This window comes from Thermobia domestica, chromosome 12 (assembly GCF_964235325.1).
Source record: "Thermobia domestica chromosome 12, izTheDome1.hap1.1, whole genome shotgun sequence".
Lineage (NCBI taxonomy): Eukaryota > Metazoa > Arthropoda > Insecta > Zygentoma > Lepismatidae > Thermobia > Thermobia domestica.
The window spans coordinates 58,771,914-58,781,503 of NC_137465.1; positions in this window are offsets into that span (position 1 = coordinate 58,771,914).

Consider the following 9,590-nt stretch of genomic DNA (forward strand, 5'->3'; position numbering starts at 1 on the left):
AATGAAACTAATTGTAAATCTGAAGTGAAGTGATTCAAATAAAAGCGTATAGATCTAATTAAATACTAGTAAAATTATTCCTCAACAAAGTCTTAAAATTCACTTAAATTAGGAATATTATTAACAAATGTGCTGTCCATCAGCGATTAGGGGCGTGAAGGTGATTGCTACCCCCACTTTTTTGGCTTTACACTATAACCTAATTAAATGCCCCCTTACTATTAGTAGTGTTTTGTCCCCCTTTTTAGTGTTCATACCCAATTGCTGTCACTGGTACATTCCATTGCAAGCGAATAGATCTGTGTTTTTTCCGCAACTACAATTGATTGCGGAAAGTAAGATAAATTTAACGCTTGATTAAAATTGTTATAGTTATTTAGTATACTAAATATTAAATTTGTCTTTTAAAAAAAAGGTTTTCACGTGTATGTTATATGGGAACATAAGAAACTGCAAATAATAAAATGTGGAGTTATTACAAATGATTATAGCTGTTTCATGAATTTGGCGTAGCTATGATATTTGGCATATTATCACGAAGCTTTACCACAATATAGACCTTAATTTATTTAATTTCGAACTTAGTCAAATTCGGTCCAAACATTAGCTATTCACAACACTCTATTCTCCACTTCAACTCAGATTAGGTTATTTTCAAACAAAGTTAAACTATTCTGAACGACTGGTTTGTTGAAATTTCACTACATGTTGGTACAAACATACAACTGCTTATTAAAATTAACTGAGAGCTACCCAATCTTAGTTCAGATTTCTTTTTCAAATGAAGTTTAAACTGTTAACTCATTAAAGACCCTTTGAACCAAATCCATTCGTTCGTTTAAATTAATAATAATAATAATAATAATAATAATAATAATAATAATAATAATAATAATAATGATAATAATAATAATAATAATAATAATAATAATAATAATAATAATAATTATTATTATTATTATTATTATTATTATTATTATTATTATTATTATTATTATTATTATTATTATTATTGTTATTACATTTGTTTCACAACTTATGAACCAATGATTTGAAGCAGTCTATGTCGGAAGAGTTTCCATTTACTGGTTCAGAAAATAAACAGATTTGTTTTATTTTAAATTTTCATTTTTCTCAGTGTAAAGATCCGTCTAATTGTATGTTTTTAATACTGATAGTTCTTGTATTCATTGAATAAGACATATTTCACTGTAAGAAAGCGTAGTTATAAGGAATTAAGCAGAAAGTAAAAAGAAAAATGTAAACAAACTTGTATGTTATACGAAACTGAAAACAATTAAATATCAATTGATTTCGAAGCTCTAGTAGTAAAAATGGCACTAAAATAACACTATTAAGTAAGAAGTTGTGTAAATTATTATATAAATTCTCCTGACATTGATGAACATGCTACTTATAAACATAATAAAACGATTAAGTTGAGTTGATTTTGAATTTAACGTCCCTTTCAGCAGCGAGGCTGTATGAGACGAGACCTACTGATTAACGTGGAATCCGAACCACATTAGCTCCCACCGGGAAGCGAACCCGGATCTCCCACGCCAAAGACACGCACGCTAACCGTTTAGCCATAGAGGAGCTCAGTAAAATGATTGAGTTGTTCGTGAAAGAAATTATTTAAGTGTCAGATATTCATTGTTATTTAATATTTTGTGGTAATAGACCTTAAGTTAACGTTTATCTGGGAAGAATTGATAGTAACCACACCACAAAAGTTGAGAAATGCTTTAATGGCATACTACAAGTTAACATGAACTATTATGAGTGTAATCCTGTTTCCTGCAAATGGGTGTCATTTCAATTTTGATGTTAGGTACGTTCTGTTTTGAGTCTACTTAAGCTTTTCAAATAAGTGTTGGTACAGTCCCCATCATGACAAGATATAATAAAATGTTGAAAAATATTCAACATAGCTGGTACCCTGGATTGAACTAGAACTTTTAGGCTGAAAAGCAAGCACACTAAAGCGAGCAGTACAATGATTGTGCTATTTAGACTTAGTATGTGAGCATTAATGGTGAAATAGGATTATTAGGTCTATTAAATTTAAATATATGTACAATCAGAGGTTTGAAGTAATTCACAAAGAAAGAAACATTAAGCCATGTATTGCGGTTTCTCACATTTTCTTTTTCACGAGTAATGTTAAGATCACGGGGAAAAATTAGTGACTTTCTGAACCTATTTTGTTACAAGTTCTTGTAAAATTTAGAAGGTACTTAAAATAGCAAGCAGCAGGTGGTCGAAATAGCAAAACATTTTCTCCGAATTCCGATAGTCAAACGCAGTTTTTTGCTGTTTTATCAGGCAGATATCGAGATAACATCTTGTTGAAAGTCAGGATTATTACTTTTTATTCTTAAATATACCTAGTAGGTACCTGTAGCTGGTAGTGATTTCTTTCAAAAATATTGTACGCGTAGCGTGAGACAAAACAAAATATCAGAAAGCTGAATTTGAACATTATTTGGTGAAGGAGTGTTCTTCATAAGAGTGAAATGTAATTTATCTTCGCTACTGGGGACATTTTTATTCATATTCGACCGGAGAAAACCAAGTGAACGAGAAAGTATGTCTGGAAGTAACATTTTATGTTGGTTGCCAGGGACGTACTCACGGGGTGGGTCCTGGGGGTCCGGAAACCCGAAATTTCGACTTTTGTGTAAATTTAGCCTAATTTTAGGGACAATTTTAGGAATTTTAATATAAAATACCCTCATATTCAGTTTGGACCGCTCCCGAAATAAATTCCTGCGTACTCTAATGTTGGTTGCACTAACCTTCTTTCCCTTCTCTTGCTTTCTCTCTCTTTTCTAAATAGCATGACATTTTTAGTTTGGCGGGAATTGGTCACATGCTATTAAAAGTCATGTTATACTTATTTTTTTAATATCAGAATATGAGCAACTCTAAAGGTGTGACTTCATTTTTATAACCAGGGCCGCGGTGGCTGTGGTAGAGCGTTCACCTCTGGTGCTTGTGGTCCTGGGTTCGATCCCAGCCCCCGCTAAGTGAACTTTGTAGTGGACAAACACTGGTGTAGTGTGCGTGGGTTTTCTCGGGGTTCTCCCGTTTCCTCCCACTTTCTTCATTCCACTATTTCATTCATTACTCATCATCACCGTCTCCTTTAGCCTAACCGGCATAACCGTGAGACGTAAAACTCAAAGATTTCATTTTCATTTTTATAACCATCTTGACCTCTCAGTGTGTGTGTGGGGGGGACTACTGTCAAATATTAAATTTAATGTTAAATTCGTAGTCGAAAGACATCATGTTCGATTGGATTGGGTTTGAATTTAGCGACCTCTCAGACAGCGAGGCTATATGAGAAGTGAGATACAAACTGCGTGAGCCTCTGCCGAGAATCGAACAGGATGTCTGTGCCGGAGAAGCTTACGCTGACCATATAGCCACGGAGGAGCTCTCATCACTTGCGAATTCTAATTAGGAAGTATTGGATTTAAATACCTTTTCCTCTATGTACTGAAAATTAATTATGAAGTTTTATTAGAAAATAATGTCTCGTTTTGTGCAATAGAAAATATTAATTTAGCCGAAATCATGTATTGTATAGAAAGACTGAAACTAGATTAGAATGAAGATTTTTGGTGAGTCTACCAGCAAATTTCAGCAACGATTCGCGAGGACAACTCAAGAACAGGTTTTGTCTTTTGAAAACAATAAGACCAGACTAGGGAGAAGGCAGTGGAAAGGGCAAGAGACCACCTGCTGCTCGAAAACCCTTTCATCTGAGCCGTTTTTACGCGCCGTATTTACGCTCGAAGTTAAAAGCAGCCAGATTTTTCAAGCGTATAAAAATTCGGTACGTAAATGTACACCAGGTCCCATACACTAACGTATTGACAGCTGCTAACAAGACTAGCGCAAGAAATTTTATGGCTACGGCTGAAAAATACGTCAGTGTATGGCTCGTATAATACCAGCCATACACTGACGTATTTTTCAGCCGTAGCCATAAAATTTCTTGCGCTAGTCTTGTTAGCAGCTGTCAATACGTTAGTGTATGGGACCTGGCGTACGTTTACGTACCGAATTTTCATACGCTGGAAAAGTCTGAGTGCTTTGAACTTCGAGCGTAAATACGGCGCGTAAAAACGGCTCAGATGAAAGGGTTTTCAAGCAGCAGGTGGTCTCTTGTCCTTTCCACGGCCTTCTCCCTCTTCTGGTCGTATTGTTTTCAGAAGAGAAAACCTGTTCTTGTGTTGTCCTCGCGAATCGTTGCTGAGGTTTGCTGGTAGACTCTCCAGAAATAATCATTCCAATCTAGTTTCAGTCTTTCCATACAAGATACGATTTCGGCTGAACTAATATTTCCTATTGCACAAAACGAGACATTGTTTCCTATTAAAATTCATAATTAATTTTGAGTGCACAGAGAAAAAGGTATTTAAATCCAATACTTCCTAATCTGAATTCGCAAATTATGAGAGCTCCTCCGTGGCTATATAGTCAGCGTACGCGTCCTCGGTGCGGGGCGCCCTGTTCGATTCTAGGCGGGAGCTCATGCGGTTCGGGTTCTACTTCTCATATAGGCTCGCTAAACTTATCTAACCTGATGCCTTTCGACTAGGAATTTAAGATTTAATTTAATATTTGGACATTAGTTTTCTTTTTTCACACAGGTAAAGGCGCATATAAAGATGAAGTCACAGCTTCAGAGTTACCCATGTTGTGATACTGAAATGAAATCTTTGAGTTTAACTTCCCACGATTATGCCATTTAGACTAAAGAATACAATAATTAAGGCAAGTGAATGATGATGAGAGAATTGGTGGAATGAAATGTGGGAGGAAACGAGAGTACCCTGAGAAAACCCACGGACATGATGTTGCCCACACAAACTTATTTGGACGGGAATTGAACCAGGGACCCCACGCACCAGAGATAAGTGCTTTAGCACTCAGCCGCTGTGGCCCTCTGTTGTGTTTTTTTTTAAGTATGACTGTCAATAGCATTTGACCAATTCTTGCCGAATTGAAAATTATCTATAAATCATATGTTGCTCCCACTATTGAGTATTGTTCTCCTATCTGGTCTATGGCCTGCCCTACTCATTTCAAAAATTAAATTCCGTAATTAATTTCTTTTTAGCCATTGTATCCTACCGAGTACCTCACCTCCGAACACTTCCAAAAAATAACGTTTTAAAATCCCTCAATATCAAACCTCCCCTAGTGAGAAACAAAATTTCTGACCTAATATTTTTGCAAAAAAAATTGTAAATGGCCACATATCATATGAACAGTTGTTAAGTCAGATCAATTTTCGCGTACCCGCTAGAAGAACACGGTCCAGTGATCTCTTTTACACCCGAGCTGTGAGAGTTAATATTGTCCAAAGGTCCCTTCTAAACAAAATTAGATCAGTACCTATAATCAGTTACCAGAAACTGTAGACGTTTTTTCAAGTGAGTATACTTTCAGATCATCTATAAATAAGCTATTTTTGTAATGTCGCTGTTGTCTTGTACCATCTTGACCTCAAATTGTTATTAAATTTTTATCAAATTGTTAAAATGTTTCAGAGTAAAATGGCCTAGTGCTGTATCTGTAAGTTTAAATAGTAGTAATCCTGACCTTGAACAAGATACTATCCGATATTTCCCTGATAACACGGAGCAAATAATTGAGTTTGAATATCGAAATTCGATGACGATTCTTGCCATTTTGACAATGTGCTGCTTGTTATTTTAAGTACTTTCTCAACTTTACAAGAATTTATAGCGAAATAGGTTCAGAAAGTAACTATTTTTCACGCGATGTTGACATTACTCGTAAAAAAAGAATTAATAAACCACGAGATATAATGTTTCTTTCTTCGTATATTGTTCCAAACCTCAGTTTGTGCAAATATTTAAATCTAATAATAATCCTATTTCACCATTAATGCTTATATACTAAGTCAAATAGCAAATCGTTGTACAGCTTTTTTTGTGTGTGTGTGTGGTTGATTCCCAGCCGTAAAAGTTCTGGTTCAATTCGAGGTACCGGCCATGTTAAATATTTTTCAACATTGTATTATATCTCATCATGATGGGAATATGTTTACGAACACTTACCTGAAAAGTGCAACAGATATAAGCCCAAAAGAGATCATAACTAAGACCAGAATTGAAAATTACACCTATTTACAGGAAATACACTCATAAATTTATGTTAACTTATTAAAGCATTTCTCAATCTCAGTATTGGGAGTACTATCAAACCTTCCTAGATAAATGTCAACTTAAGGTATATTGACATAAAATATTATGTAACACTCAATACTTGTCACTTAAATAATTTATTTCACGAACAACTCAATCGTTTTACTGTTTGTAAGTAGTGTATGCATCATTATTAGGAGAACTGACATAGTTGACGCAATCTGCTACTTAATAGTGTATATTTTTCATAGAATTACACATTGAACATAGTAGAAACTCATCTTCAAAACTGCTTCGTGTGGATGTTTCCATATTGCAGGCTATTAATTAAACATTTATTTATGAGATATGAACTATCACCTAAGGCGTTTTTCAGAAATTCGAAACAAATTCTCCCTCAAGAGTAAATTACCCGTTGTGGATCTTTTCAGGAAAAAATAGTTATGTCATTGTCCGGTTATTAATAAACCATTTATTTATCAATTACGAACAAAACTAACTGACTCGTGTTTGAGAAAATATCTCGAAAAAACTCATAGGCAAGAGTAAACTAACCTTTTTGTATTTTTACCACAGAAATAACTTATGCCAGATAATAAAAGTGGTAATGAAATATTGATGTACGAGAAGAATCGTTAGTCATTTTCGATAAAATCGCGCTTGTCTTTTTATTTTCATCTATCAGTGACTTCCTTTATTTTGGAGGATAGGAAGAAAATTCGAAAACCTTCCCTTGGAAATCTGATAAAAGTATTAAGTTTAGAAACTTATCACTCGAATTTAAAGAAAATTATCCGATGTTAAGTTCGCCCTTACTACTACTCAATTGATTTGTATGTATATGTGGAAACCCTCAAGTTCGGGTGGATTTTACCCTCATATCATATACCCGTCAGCAAGAATGAAGAAAAAAAGTCATTAAGTTTAAAACATCTTTTACTACAGTAAATTACTAAAGACTACATTTAAAGAAAACATGAAAATAAACAGTGATAAACTGGCAATAAACGAAAACCAGAGTAGAACTGAATTTAACCTGACCCCGCATACTAACACCGGGCGACGGTAATTTTGTCACCGGAAAATTCGTCACGGTAATTTCGTCACCGGTAATTTTGTCATCAAAATTTACCATATAGGTAATTTCGTCACCGAAAATAATGTCACGATAATTTCATCACCAGTGTCTTGTAGAACATAATACAAGTACAATGAATGAACTCGAAAAAGTTTTTGAAATTGTTTTCTTTAAACTTAAACTGCCAAAACTATGCAGCATAATAAAAATAGATTATTATTATTAAATAAAGAGTTACATATTTTACATATTGTATTTGAGACAAGAGATAAAAGTTTCCAGTAATTCTATTACAGAAATATTGTCATATAGGAAATTTTGTCACGGTTATTTCTTCACCTTTGTTGAATTAGATAGAGACAAAGCAAACGATCAAACAGCTTACGTTATTTTAATAATACTTAGAAAACAGTTCAGTTGGTGTTGAACTTTGCAAAATTGAAGTTTCTGGTACTCGACACAAGAACAAGCACCAGTAGAAGAAAATAATGTCTGCTTGAGCAAATGTTAAAAGCACAGGCAACATGGGGGAACTAATGGGTTCATTATTCACTATTTACAAATATTAAATTTCGTGAATATCAAAATTTCAGAACAGAAAATAGCAAACAAATATGGGAAGATACGCCAATCTGTTAATTTTCCCGCAGAATAGACGAAAATTTTCATCGTTTTAGTACCGTTCTCTGAACCCAAACTCTTGGACCTTCCAAGTTAACAGAGTCATTTGAAAAGAGTGGCCTTTTTTTAAGAGCTATTAAAAGAATTATATTATATTTCACCTCTGAGTAAACATTGGCAAATTGTTATTGGATATATGTGAAAAGAACAAATTTCTATAAAGGAAGAAAAACGTATAAATATTTCTGGATGTTTCCTTTAAATATAGCCTTATGAAGTTATTAAAAAGTGAAACATGGATGGTGAACGCAACTTTTCAATGGCTCCAAAAAAAAAAGTGTATGTTATTTGAGGTGATACTTCATTTACTAGGTATACGCCCTAATGTAGACCAAGACACAAAATTCATATGAAGAACTGTTTCGTGCGGTGGTGGATCATTGCAGTGAATTTAGTGAATATCCGGACCTGTAACTATGGTAATGGGTTTTGATATAGCGTAAATGCAACTTTTGGAGATTCAACTCGTTTATAGCGTTACTTTTTTCACCTGACTCAGTCAACATAGAGGAAGGTCCAAGACCTTGGAATCTTAGAACGGTACAAGAGCAATTAAAATTTTCGTCTATTTTGCGAGAAAATAAACAGATTTGCATTTCTTCCAATAGCAGATGTGCATCGATTAATACAAGTGACTTTGGAGGAAGAGCTGGAACTTCTGGACTGTTTTGATAGCACTTGCGTGTCAAACACGTATCGCTGTGTTAAAGCTCGGTCTGGAAATATTTGTTTGCCTAATGTGCCCCGTCTATATCCCCCAGATAGTTGGAATGTTCACCAAGCTACCTTTAACAGTAATTCTAGGATAAATAATATTTGTGAATTGTGGAACCAAAAGTTTCATCATCTAGTAGGAATGTCCCACGCAACTATTTGGAAGCTTATTCATGAAATTCAACAAATTGAAGCAACGGTTTCAGCTGTGCTTCATCAAGATGCTGTGGGCAACCACCCAAACAGCAAACTAGAAGAGTGTTTGAGATTTTTCAGAAACGGCTCTAATCTTTGTGCTTAACGTATAACACTAGAACTAAATATTTGAAAAAAAATTTGCTTGTTGTTTCCTATCATGTTATGAAGAGTAGAAAATGAACATGTAAATCATTTATTGTATTAATACAAGCTATATTTTGTTTGCTAATTTTCTGTTCTGAAATTTTCATATTGCCAAAACTTAATATTTGTAAATAGTGATATATAAATCCATTACTGGCCCATTTTGCCTGTGCTTTTAACATTTGCTGAAACTGACATTATGTTATTTTACTGCTGTTTGTTCTTGCTTCGAGTATCCGAAACTTTGATTTTCCAGAGTCGAACACCAACTGAATTGTTTTCTAACTTTGATTAAGATAAGGTTAGCTGTTCCGGTCGTTTACTTTGTCTCTACTTAGTTCAACAAAGGTGAAAAAATGACCATGACAAAATTTCCTGCATGGTAATATTTTGGTGACAAAATTACTGTCGAAATTTCCGGTGACGAAATAACCTACATGCTAATATTTTGGTGACAAAATTACCGGTGACGAAAATTCCGGTGACGAAATTACCTAAGTCCGCTAACACCCAACCTTTCAATAAATAAATATTTAAATGATTTTTAACAACTAGATAAAAAAAACTAAATGGCAAGATAAACT